Here is a 19,698-nt window from a genome sequence, read left to right as displayed (position 1 = left end):
GGTTTGTTTCTTTGTTTATTTATTTATTTTTAATGGAGGTACTGGGGGTTGAACTCAGACCTCATGCATGTTAAGCATGCACTGTACCACCGAGCTATAATCCTCCCCACTGACTTTCAGTTTGAGTGATTTTATCTTATTCGGGTACAGAATTTTAGATTAACAGGTGAGTTTCTTTTTCTTTTGGCCCTTTAATGGTGTTATTCCACTATCATTTAGCCTCCATTCTTTCAGGTGAGAAGACAGCCATCACACACATTATTGTCCTTGAGACTGTATGTAATGTGTGTGTGTTTTTTTTTAATATTTTTTATTGATTTATAATCATTTTACAATGTTGTGTCAAATTCCAGTGTAGAGCACAATTTTTCAGTTTACATGAACATATATATAGTCATTGTCACATTTTTTTCTTTGTGAGCTACCATAAGATCTTGTATATATTTCCCTGTGCTATACAGTATAATCTTGTTTATCTATTCTACAATTTTGAAATCCCGTCTATCCCTTCCCACCCTCTGCCCACTTGGTAACCACAAGTTTGTATTCTATGTCTGTGAGTCTATTTCTGTTTTGTATTTATGCTTTGTTTGTTTGTTTGTTTGTTTTTGTTTTTTTTTTTTAGATTCCACATATGAGCAATCTCATATGGTATTTTTCTATCTCTTTCTGGCTTACTTCACTTAGAATGACATTCTCCAGGAGCATCCATGTTGCTGCAAATGGCATTATGTTGTCAGTTTTTATGGCTGAGTAGTATTCCACTGTATAAATATACCACATCTTTATCCAGTCATCTGTTGATGGACATTTAGGCTGTCTCTATGTCTTGGCTATTGTAATGTGTGTTTTTGTTTCTGTTTTAACATTTTCTTTTTATCTTTGTTTTTTGTAAATTTGACTCCAATGTGTCTAAGTTTTTCTTTGCAGTTTTCCCTTCTTTCGGATTTTATAAGCTTCTAGATTATGGTTTACGCAGAAATTTTTAAATTCCTCAGCCATTATTTTTCCTAATATTTATCTTGCCCTATTTTGCCTCTGCTGTCCTACTGTGTTTCTCAGAGTATAATTACATGAACATAGATTTGATAGATTAAAGACAGATTATAATCACAAGAGCAACCACTGAAAAAAATGACAATGAGGCTTAGATAAAGAAACATATTAGTTGGTAAGGTGATGTGACATGAGGTAAAGAAAGAGCATTTTATTAAAATTGAAGATACCAAAGTATATATGAGTCCTGATAGGTATAATCCAACAAAAGGGGGGAACATAGTGATGAAGGAGGTAAAGAAAATCATTGACGATACAACTCACTGAATGTTGAGAGACAGTGGGATCCAAGATACAAATAGAGGTATTGGACTTAGAGTTAAGCAGGCAAAAATCTTTCACTTTTATGAAGAAAATAAAGAAACAGTTCTAGAGATTGATGCAAGCTGAGAGATTTGGTGCTGACATGATGAAATTGTTCTAATGCGATTCTTCTATTTTCCTACAGAAATAGGGGGAAAAAAGCATTAAAAGTCTGATAAGAGGAGAGATATGGTTCTTTTTGAGAATGTTAGAGTAGGGGTTTTAGGTAGTGATGGAGCCCTAGTAGAGATTTATCCTAAGAAGCTTGTATTTTTCCAGCCATATTCTCTTGTCAGGTATAATGTCTTTGTGGTGATATTTCGAACCCTCTTCCGTCAAAGATAATCACTCCCTCTTCAATATACCTGTAAAACTTTGTACTAAATTTTATTACACGAGTGGTATTTGTATGGCAGTGTTTTCAATGTATACCTCTCACACAGGATTATGAGTTCCTCAAAAAAAATGCAGTTTATCCTACTCATTTCTGAATCTGCTGTATCTGTTTCATTGCCTGGAGCTCAGGAGATGCTCCATAAATATTTGCTGAATGAATCTATTTTGTTAAGCAAAGAAACTTGCAGTAAAATGACTGCCCCAGAGTTTTTAATAAATGGCATCTCTTTCTGCAAATATTGAAGTGAGATTAGATTTCTTTAGCATATTACACACATATATTAACCAAACACAAACAATCTAACTTCTAAGTTTTTTCTCTCCTCTTTGGACTGAGAGCTGTTGAAAACCAAATTAAATTATTCCCATCATTTTATTTCCTTCATTTAACAATGAAGGGATAAATGATTTGCACAAAAAAGGGTATTTTTGTCTCAACAGTGAATTTAATTGATTATCTATTAAATGTAATAAAACCAAGTTTATCTATAAACAAAATTTTGAATTAATTATTTTATATTCCATTGTTCTTTCCGACCTATTTACTGTTTTACCTCTTCCTTATTTTTGTGTATTGCTGTTCAGAACTCTCTGAACCTGATCCAAAGAGAACCTAGAACTATTTGCCTTGGATAACAATTAGGAACTACCAAATAATTGTTTGATAAGATTGCACAGAGCCTCCTGATTCTTAACTTCCCTAAACCCCACTCAAAATTCGCCTGACTTTTATTTGATTACTTTGTATCCATGTATTAGTATCCCATTCTTCTTAGGAACTAGCCAAATATGGTTCAAGAACAAGTGAAAATGGCAGGAGGTATCCTGACCCCTCTGTCAATATTAAACCTCAAGTGGGAACTCAGTGTATTCTTATTAGTTGATTGGATTTTTCTACCTATTAGAAAACAATTTGGATTTTAAATGATTTCTTTCACTGATTTGATTAATGGTAACATTTCAGCAAAAAGTTCCAAAAGGAGTTTTTCTTGGCCTTTTCAATCTACTTTCTTAACACACTATATCATTAAAGTAGCTATAAGTTATTGCTGCATTCCTTGGACATTTTTTTGTTATGACCTACTTGGATTGCTAGTGGGCCAGGTTCTGGAATACAGATTTAGAAGATGTTAGACCTTAACCCATTTCTTACATGTTAGTCACAGGGTCATCCAACTATGATGCTAGGGGCAGAGACGAAGTTCTTTCTCAGGATTTTATGTACAGGATGCATCTTGAAGAAATATTTGACAGTACCACCCTATGATCTGAACACGGAGCTGATTATTTTTCTTTTTATTTATGTCTGTGTCTTTGTGTGAGGATAACACTGCAATCTTAACAACATCCTAACGGATTGAATTATATTCTTAACCGAGTATACTCACATAACTTAAAAGATAGAAATAGTTTCACCTGTTCCATTAAAATTCAAGGCATTCCTACATTGTAGACATGTTTACTCTGTGTTTTGTTGCTTTGGAATTTTATCTCTTAAAAATATTTTCAAATTTATATCAGGAAGCATGCTAACAGAAAAACTCAAAATAGAACATAGAGAATTGTCACTCGGGTTAAGGAAGGGAAAAAAAATAACATTATTGACTCCTGACCTTAAAGATAGTACAATTGGAGAGTCTATCATAAGAAATTGTATAATAATGTATTTGGAAAAAGCTTATAACTTCTAAAGGTGCCTGTTCTATTTCTGTTTGTGGGACTTTAACAACTACTGCTGCATTATTTTTGCTAAATCTATTTGAATAATTAAAAGGACAAGAAACACTGTAAATACTTTGGGTGATTGATAATCACTTCAAAAAGTTGTTTTTGAAAAATTAGTGAAAAGGATTCCTGAGTGTCCTGTTGGAATTCTACCACTATTAGGTTATTTGGGTAGTTTCTCTGAAAAATGATAACTGAATTAGAAGGGATCTGCAAACAATATAAGCATTAAAGAAAGTCTCAGAAGTCATGGACTATGTCCTTAGCCATTATTGGGACAAAGTCAGAATATCTACCTATCTTTATCTATTTATCTATCTACCTACCTATCTACCTACCTATCTATCTATCTATCTATCTATCTATCTATCTATCTATCTATCTATCTTTACCTATCAACCTTCTGTTCTCCACACCCTAAGTTCCTTGCTAGCCTGACCCTCCAATATTATTGAAGCAATGTTTATATCAGCTTTTTATTACAACTGATTTTACAAGTGCCTTTGGATGCATGACAAATTTTCAACTGATGTGATGTGTGCACTGCAAACCTGACTATTGCTTTTGAATCTAAAGAAGCAATTTCTTCTATGGCCTCTTGCAAATCTAAAAGCTCATGGGTAGGAGATAATTTTAGAAGAAATAGCCAGGAGAAGAAAGGACTGATGGCAATACCCACGATATGTGTTCTAAGCCAACGAGTAGATGCCCTCCTTTCCTAAATGAAGATACTGCTTCATTAGTTACAAAAGAAAGCAAATCATTCTCATATCTTACTTTTGTTTCTCTAAACAACTGTAGATATCATTATATTAGTGGAGCCATTTCCTGGGTCTAACTTCAAGGACAACCTTTGCCTGTGGTCATTGTCCTCTGACACGTGAAGTCCTTGGAAGTAACAGCAGTTGATAACAACTACTCTCCCACGAGGGAAGAAAGAAATATATCACGTATTCCACCAACCTCCAGACAGTACCTCTTAAGGAGCTCGCGTTATCAAGCACAAAGGTTTTTAAATAGCTGAAGATAATGGAAAAAGAATTACTTAGAAAAGTGCTAAGTATGTTATTATCATCATTTTCCAAGATTCTTAGGTTTCTATTTTCAGCCAACTCTTTTCTTTTTCTTCGATTGAAAAACTTAACAGTCGGCATGTATTTATTTTCTCACCATGACATATACATTGTTGGGTAATGTTTACAATTTATTAAACTCACTCAGTGTTAAATTTGCAGCAGAGTAGTAGAAATAATGGAAGCAATTTTAAGACTTAATTTATAAGGAAACTATCAGAAAGTGAAATTTCTAACCAGACTATGAGACATAATGAGATTTAGCTTTCGGAAATTCATAATAATGACATGTCCAGAAGTAACACTATATTTTCTATTAGAAAAATGTAAATATCTAAAAGAAGTCTTTATTAATATCATTTAAGATTTTTTTTTCTCAGAAATATTTAAATAAAACTGGCCAAGATTTTTAAATCATTTTCTCTCTCTCCTCACACATACATGAGGCTTGGTTCTGCAATTGATTTTTAATGAGGCAAATCCCTGAAATTTAAAGTAGAAATCCTAAAGGACTTCTGTCAATTCCTTTCTATTAAGCTAATGACTTTTTGAAATAAATTATTTTAAGGAAAAAAAAAAACTAATGGGCTTTGCAACTATTGTTTTCACCCTAGTTGAAAAAACTTCAGGCAAGACATGCTTTTTGAAAGGCTACTTTTTTTTTTTTTCATTTCTAAGAAATGTGCTTCCAATTAGTGAAAACAAATAAATAAACAGGATGAGCTCAGGGCTAGGAGCAACTTCTATGGACCCTGGGGTTCTTCAACTTGTATTTGACCAAAACTAAAAATATTCAGCATAAGTGGGAGTGTATTAATAAACCTTATCCATAAATACTTTTGTTTAAAAATATTTTTCACCTTCTTTTTCAAGCCATTCTATTGTTTTAAAAGCCAAATCAGTTAAAATTCTATCTCCTAATATAAAGCAGTATCTATAGTTTTACTGTACTTCAAAGATTACTATTTCTTGTTCAAGAAAAAGTCTTAAAGTTTTTAGTGAATCTTCTTTTCCTAAAACTGAGTGAACCAGGTTATATTTTTCTCATTGGATTAATACTTTTTGAGACCATAAATCTGACTTTCTTCTGAATATTCCCAGGTTCTGCCTATCTCTTTTGTATAATGAAAATTTCATAGTTTATATAAGGTCTTTCATCAGTAAACGTCAGGTAATATGAAACCTATCCATGAATTAAAGTATTTTAAAGTAGAATTAAAGTGGTTTTCATTAGTCTTCTATTTATAGGCAAAGATGATAAGGAGAAATAGGCGTTTGTAGTTGCTGGGTTCATGAGCAGAAACCCACACCTAGGAGCAAATATGAGAGGGAAAATGAAATAAACAGTGGTGAGAAATGCTTGGAGAGAACAGTGTTTGAGGTGAGAAAAGAGTGCTATTAATAGTTCCTGGAATGATTGCAAAAATTTACTCTTCCATGACGATTTCCTAAATACTTAACAAGTAATAAGTGTGTTAATGGAAATGATATAATGACATCATTTTTGTTTTATTTTGATGTTTTGAATTATACATAAAGACACTCACAAAGACATTTACAAATAAAAATCTGAAATGAATGTCTATGGAACAATTACTTATTAAAAGAAAGTTTGAATTAAACGAAAACTTTTTTTTTAATTGATTTGGGAATGTGGACTCATCTTATGTTATGTGAGTTCAATTCCAACTCTTCAAATGAAACTCTACAAAGTTAAACCTCTTCTCTTCATTTGCTTTTTTTCTCCCCTATCTCCTTCCATGTGGCAAAATCATGTCTCAGCAAACAGATCTTTGGTGCATAACCTGCATTCCTCTGCCCTGCACCTCTGGGTTATTTGGAGGAGGTAATACCATGCGTGTACAGGACACAGGCTCTGAACATTCACAGCTCACTTATTAGCTGTGTGACAATGGAGACATTATTCTGACTCCCAGTCTCTTCATCTGTAAAAAAAAGGGGGGCTAATTATGTCTACTTTGTAGAGTTGTTGTGAAAAATGACTTGAATTTTTGTAAGGTACAGAGCGCCAAGTTTGGCACAGTTCTCCATTTTGTCCATCTACGGATTTCCATCACCTAGAATGGGGCTCAGCACATAGACTTTATATTAGTTTCCCATTGCTGTAGTGGCAAATCACCCTAAATTTAGTGACTTAAAACAACACAAATTTATCATCTTATTGTTCTAACAACACAGATTTATTATCTCACCATTCTGGAGATCAGAAATCCTAAATCAAGGGCTGTGATCAAAAGAAGGTTCTAGGAGAGAATCTGCCTTCTTGCCTTTCTCAGCTTCTAGAATTGCCCACATTCCTTGGTTCCTGGTGACTTCCTCTCACCACCCAACATCTGCTTCCTTTGCCACACCTCCTCCTTCCTCCTTGGGCCTCTATTGGTGCTTGGGCTTCTATTGGTCTATTGGGCTTCTATTGGTCCTACTAGGAAAACCTTCCCATCATAAGATTCTTAAGCCTGTCACATCTGCAAAGTCTCTCTTACCATATGAACTAACATATTCACAGATGTGAGGGGTTAAACATGACATCTCTGGGGGCATTTAATATGTCCACAACAGTATCTCACCAATAAACAGTAAAAAGCTGGTTTTTTTCACTTACGTGTTTATATAGCCATTAAATAATTATCCATTTAATTCATATGAGTACAGTTTATTGAAAACTTAACTTGGTAGAATATAAGTAAAAAACAACTTTATTTTCTTCACAACAGTGTCCATTTCAAACCACTTTTATCCTTTGTTTTCACAACAATCTTGTGAGCCTAACAATTTTTTTTTCTTAATTTATAGAGAAAGAAACAAATACAGCAAGGTCAAGTGATTCCCAAGCTCACACATCTCATAATTGGCATAGTTCAAAGATTCCAGGCTTTCTGCAGCCTTTTCTCTTCCAGGTAGATATAATCATTAACATTTGATTTTGAAATTAACCGAAGAGAAAGGCTCTGGAAAGGGATGTTCTTTATGATACCTACGTTTATTTACACTGCGTACAAGAGGGGCTTCATACTAATGAGAACCACTTAGAGTAGAATTTAGGGTGTTGGAATTAGTGTGAGAGAGTTTAACCACAAGACCTGGAGATACTATGATACTGTCCACAGTATGTTTTCTTGGAAAGAACTCCATGGTTGATATTATACTAAACAGATATAGGTTTCTATGCACTTCCTAGGTTGAAACATTTGCATTAGTTAGTGCTTTCAAAAACAGACCTGATCTTTTTGGTTTTTCTGTTGGAATAGACTTTTAGGGATTTCTGTTTTAGATCCAGTTCTATTTTTAGGACAAGTTAACACAACATCCTAGACATTCACCAAGTTGATGCTTTAATTTTGCATTTTTGTGTTTAACTGAACCCTGAGGTTAGGAAGATTAGATAGCTTTTGAGATCCCTAACCTGAGCCAGAACCAGTACTGGTTAGCATTGACCCATAACCAGACTGATACTGGTTAACATTAGTGACTTGTTGGTAGAACTAGTATTGTAGGTAATATTTAGTATGTGCATATGTGTGTAAGGGAGAGATTGGCCAAGTGACAGAAGAGTGATGCGTGGGACACTGAATTAAAAGGACACTGGATGTCCCAAAGACACTGGATTAAAGATATTGCCTCTTCTAACAAGGAAATGCACCTTGAGATAGAGCCAACTCTGTAGGGTATTCATTCCTCAATGTCATGTACTTTAATTGATCCTCATCCTACTGAAGCACGCCTCAGTGAGTATGTTTTGAAGACGGAGATGAAACAGAAAAAAATTAAGGAATAATAAAAAGGAGAGAAAATTTTTCTAAATTACTCCATCTCCAACTTTCCTTTCAATTCCCTTTCCTTATTTTCCCCTAGAATTACACTCTTTAAATTTTAATGACGCCAACATTTCACCCCTTATGCAGGGATATACTCTTAATGTGCTCAGAGTGCAGAATATCTTCTGCACATGAGCCCACCTAGCAAAACATCAGCCAAGACTGTAGTTTGTGAAATATCTATTTGTCTAAAATGTACTTCATTCAAAGTTATAATATTCTTGTAGACTGGTCATGTCAAATTCTATTTGGGTAAACTGGCAATATCTAACACTAAATTGTCCAGAGACCTTTTTCATAAATATAATGAAGTTAGAGTCTTGCCTTGGTGAGTAAAAATTACATACACCGTAATCTACAGAACAAATTACAAGAAGTTTACATTACTTTATTTATTCTATACCTGTTCAACAGTGTAGCTAATGTAACAGATTTATATTTATTATATATTTTTGCTGTATTTCTCTTGTCAATACTATATTGTTAATTTTTTTTCAACTTTTACCAGTAGAGACAGAAGCAGCTTATTAATACTAACTATTTCTAGATTTATTTGCAAATTTAGTAGACATGCTTGTGCTGGTGCCAGAGCTGTTCTATTTCTCAAAGAAAGCATTAAATTTTTGGACTGGAAGAAAGATGATCTCATCTTGTCAGTTATTAGATCCAAAAATACTCCACCTAAGTTTGTATTAGTAGATTTTGTTTTCTGAGGTATGTAAAATAAAAGATCAGAATACTTATTTTGCTGTTCAGCAGTATACAAATATCTGCATGTGATAATGGGGATGGTGGCATAGTTATGGGCTGATTATGACTACCTAAAGTATTGAATTATCTTAATATGTGAATCTACTGAAATTGCATAAAACATATAATCATTCTAGATGCGTGAGGTCAACATCAAAGTATAGTAGTTGCATGCAGATATGTGTGTGTGTATCTATGTGTATATACAAAGAGGAAAGTGTTGAGAAGAGAGAGAAAAGATACAAACATTTAAAATATGAGCGATGTTCTCATAAAGTGCCTTGTTTTTTTTTTTTTTTTTTTAAATGAGGACACATTCTCTGAGGGAGTAAAATACTAGACAAGGGTCCCTAATAACAGCCTGTGTCTGATTGACACAATTTTGGACTTAATGAAAATGAGGATGGAGGGGAAGAGAGAGAAAGGAAGAGAGGGGGTGCTGGGAGCTGTGGGGAATTTAATCATGGTTGCAAAATTATACTTTGCATAAGTATCTTTATTATACGCTATGTCCTATTGCTTTCAGGGCTTTACAAGTGTACAAACTTTATTTTATAGGTGATTTAAGACATTTTTAAGGATAATTTTTATTAAGTGATATTCTTATTTTAAATTCTGTATAGACAATGTTTTTTCAAAAATTATGTTAATTCACTTTATGAAATTGTCTTCTAGATCGAATAATCTAATCAAAATTATGCCTTTGAAAAAAATTTTCAATTACACCTGCATGCAGTAGCAATAGGATTATATTGATCATTTTTCTAATTATTTAGGTCACAATGTAAAACAATGCATCATCTCAGAGACATTAAAGGAATTAAAACCCATATTTTGGAAAATTGTGGACTAACTGACCTATATTTAGCTACGTTTAGATGTATATTTTGTTTCTTTCTTGCCCTTTTCCTTTCATTCCTTTTCCCTTCTCATCCCACTAATCAGGTCTTTTCTCAAAATAGTCCTTGAACAGAATCGCTTGAGATAATTGTTAATTTGCAAATTCCATCTACTTTTACTAGATTATAATCTTTAGGGATGTGGAGTTTGATATTTTAATATAAATTCCTCCAATTACATTTATACAGAAAAAGGTTTTAACACATCATTCTTAGTAGATATTAATGGTACCAATTCAGTTATTTACACTAAGAGGTTAAGAACAAAAAGGAGAAAGAGAGAAAAGTAAGGAAAGAAAAGAAAAGAAGAAAGGAAGAAAGAAAAAGAAAAAAATAATTGTAATAGTTTGTACCTTTGCCCCTCTGGCTATTGTTTTCATTTTACCATAAGGCGGCTAGAAATGAAAACAAAATAAAACAAAACAAAAAACAGACATAGGCTTTCTTTTTGTGTACTTTAGTATCTTACAAAGTAGGCCCAAATTATTATTGCTGGCAGATTTAGACATTCTTGCTAAAATAATTTTTGATTGATAGAATGACAGGTAAGTCAATTTCTTTCTAATAAGATTTGTATAGCATCATCTATTTTTTATAATTCTAAAGACTTTGTAAGATATCAATTAATGTTCAAGTTCCACTAGTAAATTAATTAGGATATAGTTAAAATCTGCCACAGATTGCAAAACAAACACATCAAGTAGTTCATGACTATCCACCTGTTATAAAAAAGAAATTGTCATTTAGTTCAAGAGAATTGACATATTAATTAGTATTAATTTAGTAGTTCTTTTGTGGTTCAATAATTAACTTAGCATGAACCATATTATATCCAATAAACAGAAATTACATAGTTTTCATACTATTTCTTCTTTTACTGATTCTCACTCTTCCATTTCCTTTCCAACTATTAATTTATAGATTGTAAACCAAATCAAGATCAGATTGTCTTCTAAATCCTGCCATAACTCTGTATGGTGTAGAATGGTATAAATAGCACCTAAAAGTATCCCAATTTAGATTTGCTTTAAAGATGAGTAAATTCATCGTTTCACGTAAGTGGATCCCAGACACAGTGATGTTTCCAGGATAGCTTGACTGAGTAGCTCATCACTTTCAAGGACCCAGGCCTTTTCCATTTTCAGCACTGAAGTCCCCTAGGTTAGATTCATCTTAAAGCTTGTTTCTCTCTTAATTGCAAAATAGCTGCCAGTATCCCTCAATGCTACAGCCTTTCTTATCCATTGTGCAATGTTAAAGATGGCCACAAACAATTTGACACTCTTTTCATCTCAAAATGAAGTCTATGCATTCTCCTCTTGAATCTAAGTGGGCTCTCTGACTAATTTAGAAATGGAATATGGCAGAAGTGAATGTGTCTGTTTCCAGGTCAAGACCTTACAAGACTGGTAGTTTTGACCTCCTCTCTCTTTGAACACTTGCTTTTGAAGTCCAGTGCCCATATTGCGAAGAGCAATGAAGATTCCCAGCTGAGCTCCCCAGGGAGCAGCCAGTACCATCCTGTGATCCATGTATGAACTGTCTTAGAAGTGAATCCACCATCCCTACTCCAGCTGCCAGGCTGATGCTGCACAGAGCAGTGACAAGCCATCCCCATCTAGCTCAGCCCAAACTGCAGATTTATGAACAAATTAAATGACTGTTGTTTCAATCACTAAGTTTGGGGAATGTTTGTGATACAGCAATAGATAATCACAACAGCCCTATATTCCAGCCCTATATTCCAGACATAAGGAAATATAAGTCCTTGCCTTCTTTGTGATGGGACCAACGTAATGCCAGCACTTACCCCAGGAGTCACTGGGTGAATTCTAAAGCTGCCTTTGCCTAAACTAAGTTTGTCACGAAAGTGGAAATGAAGCCAATTTCTACAGATGCACCAGGTACATGGAGCAGGGCTGGGATCATAAAGGAGGGAAGAACACAAATCCTGGGAGAACAATCTGTAGTGTCCACTGCTGTCTATAAACTTTCCTTAGGAAGAGAGAGATCTCAAATAATGTTATTTAGACAGAGAATTTGAAACTCTTACTAACGTCCTTAAATACTTAAGTTTGTAAATGTCATAAAGGTAAGGAGGGACGAACGGAGCAGATGCTGATTCATAAAACATCATATTAAAATTGAGACTCCATGATTTGGGACACTTATTCTAAGAGAATAGATCAGATTAAGGTGATTCAGAAATTCTACTGGCCTCCTCTATTCTGCTTTATTTAAGAGTCATATATATTAAAAAAAAAAAAGACTACAGATACTTAGTGAATTATAAAAAGAAAAAAAATGACATGTAGCAAATCAACTATCTAGGTAAATACAAATTATTTATTAAAGCTTAGTGAAATGAGAAATTCCTGAACCTTGAACAAAAGAGCTGACTCACAAGTGAAATTCGAGAACATTCCTTCCACAAGGCAGGTATCTTGTACTCAGTATACATGCTTTCCTGGTACTCCAAGGGTAGACCATAAACCGTGAGGTGGTCCAGTTCCCAAGCAAGAACATGAACGTAGCAATTCACTTTCTATGTGAATTGCTTAGAAAAGTGGCTTAATTTTTATCTTTCTTTATTTAGTAATGATTTATTGAGCACTTATGCTCTATCTGTAAAATGAAAATAAACAATCTTATTTTTAAATTGCTGTAAAGATTATATGACATCCTGTTTGTCAAGAAAAAAAAGAAAAGAAAGAATAAAAGCACCTTTAACAACATTTGATTATAAATCATGTGTTTTAAATTTTCACACACCTATAGTTGGAGAAGACTCAAAAGCAGAATACTGAGTGCGTATCCAAGACTTACAAAATGATTTAACTGGTAGCAAACACAGGATGATCAAGGCAGAAGAGAGTCCACATACTCAATATCCTGTGGAATGATACATGATCTGCTGGAATCACTTCTCTACACAATACAGGGATTTGAAGCACCATGGTTTATCATTCATATAAGAAAAAGGGAACTGCAAATACAACAGGACAAATTGCCATGCCTTGAACCCTAAGGGGCTATAACTGTTTTAGACTATAGCAAAAATTTTATTGAATCATGTATTTTTAAAAAATGGAAAGTCAACTAAAACTTGGAAATAGTTTCTAATTCTATGATTTCAACCACATTGTGGGGATAGAGAAACAGCTAGAAACTAGTCTCTTGAAAAGAATTTTATAAAGGTTTTATTTTTGAAATTATTGTCAGCTCTTTTATAAATAACTTGAGTTCTTAGAATTGGCAGTAAATGGGGATAAAGTTTTACACTTTAGAAGACAGTTGTTTCTCCTTCATTGTGCTCTTTCTTTTTTTTAATTGAAGTATAGTCAGTTTACAATTCCTCAGTTATTTCTGGTGTACAGCATAATGTTTCAGTCACACATTTACATACATATATTGATTTTCATATTCTTTTTCATTATAGGTTACTACAAGATATTGAATATAGTTCCCTGTACTATACAGAAGAAACTTTTAATTTATCTATTTTATATATATAGTTAATATTTGCAAATCTTGAACTCCCAATTTATCCCTTCCCATCCCCTTTTCCCTCTCAGTAACCATAGAACTGTTTACTATGTCTGTGAGTCTGTTTCTGTTTTGCAGATTAGTGTCTTCTTTTTTCTTTTTTCAGATGCCACATATAAGTGATATCATATGGTATTTTTCATTCTCCTTCTGGCTTACTTCACATTGGATGACAATCTTCAGGTCTATCCGTGAACTCTAATTCAAAAAGATGCACGCACGCCAATCTTAATAGCAGCACTACATACAATAACCAAGACATGGAAATAACTTAAATGTCCATCAACAGATGATTAGATAAAGAGCTGTGGTATATTTATACAACGGAATACTACTCAGCCACAAAAAAGAATAAAATAATGCCATTTACAGCAACATTGTGCTTTTTCTTAAAGGATGTTGATAAATTGTGATCTTTTCATGTATCCATTTATTCATTTTACGTTACTTATGAACATGACACTAGGTGATGAAGAACTTTTGTTAATAAGAAATCAATTTATCTTCTTAGCTTTTTAGGGCCTAAGGAAGATGATTTTAACTAGTTTTCCATAATGGACTTGAGTAGAGTGACTTGATAGTCCACATCTGCCTCACTTCTGCCTGGATTATAATCTTCCTTGATTTCACACTTAATTTAATCTGAATAAACACTGTACATAGTTTTAACTAGCATTAGAGTTATTATACAGACAGCAGAAACATACATATATGTGCATACAATTTTTTTTCATCTTTGCTGAAAAAAAAGTATAGAGATCATTTTAAGCAACTCTGTGTGATAGCCTGAAACCTTTTTCAAGGTATATTTAGTTGCACTTGACAATAACTACGTTTTTTGTTTTTTTTTTTTTTTTTTGACAACTGAGAAAGAAAGGCTTTGACCTCCCAGAGAATCTTTTCTTGAAGGCTTGCTGCAATTTTTCACTCTTGGGTCACTTATATTACAGCAAGAGCAAGTGGCTTTGAAGTGCTGTGATGGGAGGAAAAAAGGTTAATTTTCCCAAAATGGAAATCTCCAGTGATCCCAGGAATAATTGAGAGGCTACAGGAGTAAGTGATTCCAATGAAAAGATTACCCAGAATGTTAAATGAGAGTTTTGATAGGTTTATTTGTGGCCATGTGTACTTGCAACTAAGGTATAAATGAACTGAAGAAAAATGTGTATCCTAAATTGATTGCAGTGTGCTGTTAATAATGCCAAGACTCTTCAGATTGTATACAGAGGGCTTAACCAACACTGTTCCCAAAAGAAGTAACTATTCCAAAGAGATCCTTTCATCAGTCAGTCAGTTAATTTTTCTCTCTAGGCCCAAGTAAATATCTGAAGTAATTACTGGTTATCATTTTCACTGAAAGGAATACACAGATTTTCTGATTTTATACATTAGTTTTCCATGCATTTCAGTAGAAGGAATCAGCCACTGTACGCTATATAGCTTCTGGATATACAATAAATTTTTAAATTTCTAAACTGAGAACATGACTTGAAATGATCTCGCAACATTAAAATACGGCTTCTATTGAGAGATCCTCTGGAAAACCATGGTGATCTTCTAAACACTAAAGCTTCAAGCCTGCTTTTCCCATGAGCACTGGTTTAATGAAGACTCCAATTAAACAAAATAAGCAAAAAAAAAAAAAAATGAGTCCACTTGCAAGGCAAGGATGACAAAATGTTTTATTGTATTTAGATAAATTATGAGGTTGATTCCAGGACTATTAGTAAAGAATTTCATTTCTGCCATCATTAGGGGATGGACTAGGGGATTTATCAGATTTTATGCTATTATTGCATTACAAATATTACCTCTTATTGTTCAACCAAGCAAATTATAGAAATACAAATGGGATGTAAGATACATATATAAAATTTTGACAGTTGTATAACTTAACAACACAGACAGAAGATACACTACTAAATCTTACTGAATGTGACTGAAGGAGGGCTGGTCTGCCTTGTAACTACCTTTAAAGTTGCATGGTACTTAGCAGTGTTGTGTCTTCAGGGAATTTATTTTGGTAACAACTCCTAATTAGCATATCAATATTAAATTTTTTTATTTTAATTTTTTTTGGGGGGAGACATAATTAGGTTTACTTATTTATTTATTTTTAGAGGAGGTACTGGGGATTGAAACCAGGACCTTGTGTGTGCTAAGCATGTGCTCTACCAGTTGAGCTACACCCTCCCCCTTAGCATATCAATATTGTCGCATGAACATAGTTGCTTGCAAATTATTTTTATGTCACTCAAAACGGTTGGTTTTGCTAAATATTTTAAATAATCATCCCGTATATTATTTGTAAAACTGCTTTGCTTTATTTATAAGTTGTTTTATAAGTAAGAATAAACTTCTAACGAGCTCTCATTTACATTTTCATACATTTAGAATAGTGTAATCTGAAATGAATAAAGTTTAACTGTAGCATCTCAAGTGAAAAAAGTAAACTAGTCACAAAGGAAGAATTTAATACATGAGAATTTTGCTGAAGAATTATTATAAGAATGCTGTTTTAGTAATGAACTTATAAATAATGTATGAGAGGTACTTATCCAGAACCTATGTAATGAATCTTCTCCACAGAGATACATATAATGTAATAATTGTCATTTATGATAATTAAAAAGGTTAAAACTAGTTAAATTTTCAAATACACTAAGTAGAAATAAGAAAAATTATCACATAAACAAAAATATAAGTTATATAAAATACAGGAATATGCAATTTGTTTCCAAGTATCTTTAAGAACATTAAAAGAATATTCATAATTGATATGTTAAGTTAATGATGTATCCTTATTTATTTATTAAGTGACTCTCAAGTTTAATCTTTTATAAATAATAAACTTATTAATCTTGTTCTGTTTACAGGGCTTGGTACATTGAGTCAAAATTGTGGTTTTCTTTTAAATTAAGAAAATCATATCTGTCTTTAATTTGAGGGCCTTTTCAATTTGCCTTAATATATAAAATATGAATTTATTGGCCTATAAAACTTTATATATTTTTAAATGAGTACATTTAAATCTTTTCATGCATCTTTCTATGATAAAGTTATGACCTATATTTCAAATATTTAATTATAATCTTTGTTATAAAATTATTGGTGTCTTCAAATTTTAGAAGATTTCTCACATGCTGTTTGTCACTGATAAAAGACCCTAGAAGATGAAGTGAGCATATGTTATTATTCTCATTTTTATTTGGAGAACATTGAAACTATGAAAGAACATGCAGTTTATCCAAGGTGATTTGGCCAATCTTAGAGACACTAGCAATGATTTGACTCTCATTCTGCTGCTTTCTCTACAACATTAAAGAATCCCATGAAATAACGTGATACAATGCAATAAAATATGATGCTGATTAATTTGGCATAATACAAAGGATGCCTCAAGTTCACAGAATATTAATCTAAAAGGGAAAAAGTAATGATATATATTTAATGTGTCAACTAAAATTAAAAAGACAACCCATGTGTAGCTTAATTGTAACTTTGCCTCTGTGCAGCAATCTGGGTGTTTTTTTTTTTTTGAACATTTGAAATGTGATTTAGCAGGGAAGAAGTGGCTTCTATGTCATTTTACATCAGTTGAAATGGTAAAGAAAGGCAATTATTAGCTATTTTAAAAGGAGAAAGTCTTTTTGTAGTTTTCCCGCATTAGTTGTTAGAGGGATAAATTTGAATGACCATTTTTTAGTTGTTGTTCATAATAATTAGATAATATAGACAATAATTCTTATTCATAACAAGTAATTGGCGTTTTGTTCCCTCAATCATTTTTATGAATCTTCATAGCAAAGACATTACCCTCTTCCTAACAACGGCAGAGGAAATACAATGGCTCAGTGAAAACCCAGGCTGGGCTCTAAAAACCACAGCCAAACTAATCCCAGAGGTTAGGTCCCAGTCTTTAGAACTGTTCCCAGTCTAGACACTCACAATTCATTAAAATGATTTCGTTCCTCAGTTGAAAACACAACAGGAGAAAAGAATCAAGGAGAAGAGAATTTTCTAACTCAGTCTTAAAATAATTACACAGAAAATTAGCCTCATCCCTTTAAACTACTATTTTAAAAAACAAAAAAGGGAGGGGGAAATGACCCAGGCCATTTCCCTTCTACTAGCTACATGGGTAATACAAAACCTTGAAGAAGAATACTATGCTTTGGCTTAAAAGTCATATATTATTCTCCACTGATTAAGAAATGAATAAAATTACATGCAAAGCAGCCTTTACACATTGCAGTTAAGAACTTTCTCACTCCAGCCCAACAGAGGTTATTTTCTTCCTAAACTCCCCAAGCAAGATTTCACTTTGTATAAAGTTGCTGAATCTCTTCCCATCAACTTAAACTAAAGACGCATCCCAGAATCTGGACTTACAAATCAAACTCTGATGATAACATAACATGGATAGGATATGGCAAGAGAGGTTATGAAGATAGGCTCTTAAAAAGCATTAAAAGGAAAAGCAGGTAGAGTTGACTTAACTATTTGCAACATTGAGGCAAGTTCCAAGTTTCTCTTTTTGACTATAGTAAGTGATTCCTTTCCGTAACATCTAGCAGTGAGTACACTGAATTTGCTGAAGGGATGAGAAATGGAATTTCTTAACTTTCAGCTACAGTTAAGCAAGATACACCTTGCTGTCCTAGCCATTTTGTCTTCTTTTTATGAAAGGCAAAAAAAAAAAAAAAAATTAAAAAGTGATTCATCCTGTGGGCTTTAGCATCAGAAGGAGTTGAATGTAAGTCCCTGCTTTATCTGAGTAACTTAGAGCATTTTAATCTAAGACTCTTCCTCTCCTTCCTTCCTCCTTCCCCCTTTCCTCTCTTCTTCTTTTTTTTTCAACTTATATAAGTATGTAAGATTTATTATAATTAATAAACCAGTATACATACATTATGATTGCCTAATGTCCTTTCTCTGTTTCAGGATTCCATCCAGAATACATCACATTTGGTCGTGTGTTGCTCCTCTGGGCTGTATCAGTTTCACAGACTTGTTTTTAAGGACCTTGACTATTTGGGTAGGACTGGTTAGGGATTTTGTAGAAGATTACCTCAACTAAAATGTATATAATGTTTATCTCATTATTAGACCGAGTTAATGGGTTTTGGGGAGGATGACTACAGATATAAATCATTTTTACCACATCACACCAAGGATACAGACTATCAACCTGAGGCGAACCTGGACCATCTGACTGTGGTCCTGTCTGCCAGATTTCATCACTGAAAGTTACTCCTCACCCACCTCCCACTCCATATTGTCCTCTTTCGAAGGAAGTCACTCTGCACAACATACACTTAAGATACAGGGAGTTCTGGTCCATTTCTCGAGGGAGGTATAGCTACTTAAACTATTGGAATTTTTCTTCACAGATATTTCTTTTCTTTCCCATGTGTTTACTTTGATAAGTATTTATTCATATCAGAGTGACTCAGGGACATTGACTTCATACTTTGTGGTATAATTCAATAGTATTTGATTTATTGTGCAATTCAAATTTCCGAGCTGTGGCCACTGGAACTTTTCTGTTGATTCACGTGCCCTTTTGACATACCCTCAACAGTGCAGGCATTTTGTTATTGTTTGTTTTGCTTTGTTCAATTTTTCAATGCTTGCTTACTTTCTGGCACTATAAGATGCTCTAGGATCATCCTGTGTATTTCCTGCCCTCCCTCCATTTTAGTGAGGTTATTTCATACATGAGTTATACAATTAGATTTGTGTGTCACATTCTGCATCCATCTTGAGTTTCCTAATTTCCTAAAGAATTTTTTAAATTTGCATACATGAAGCTTCACTCGTTTCTGTAAAATTCTATGAATTTTAACAAAGGTATAGTGTCACACATTCACATTATAGAATCACATAAAATAGATTTGCTGCCATCAAAAATTCTGTGCTTCATCTATTCAATCATTCCCTCTTTCCCCAAACCCCTAACAACCACTGGCCTTTTTACCATAAACTACAGTTTTACTTCTTCCAGAATAGCATATATTTGAAATTGTGTAGTATGTAGCCTTTTCAGACTGGCTTCTTTCACTTATCAATATGCATTTAATATTCATCAATATGTCTTCACGGCATGATAGT

Source organism: Camelus ferus, chromosome 2 (assembly GCF_009834535.1).
Source record: "Camelus ferus isolate YT-003-E chromosome 2, BCGSAC_Cfer_1.0, whole genome shotgun sequence".
Classification (NCBI taxonomy): Eukaryota; Metazoa; Chordata; class Mammalia; order Artiodactyla; family Camelidae; genus Camelus; species Camelus ferus.
Note: the sequence above shows the minus strand (reverse complement) of the source record.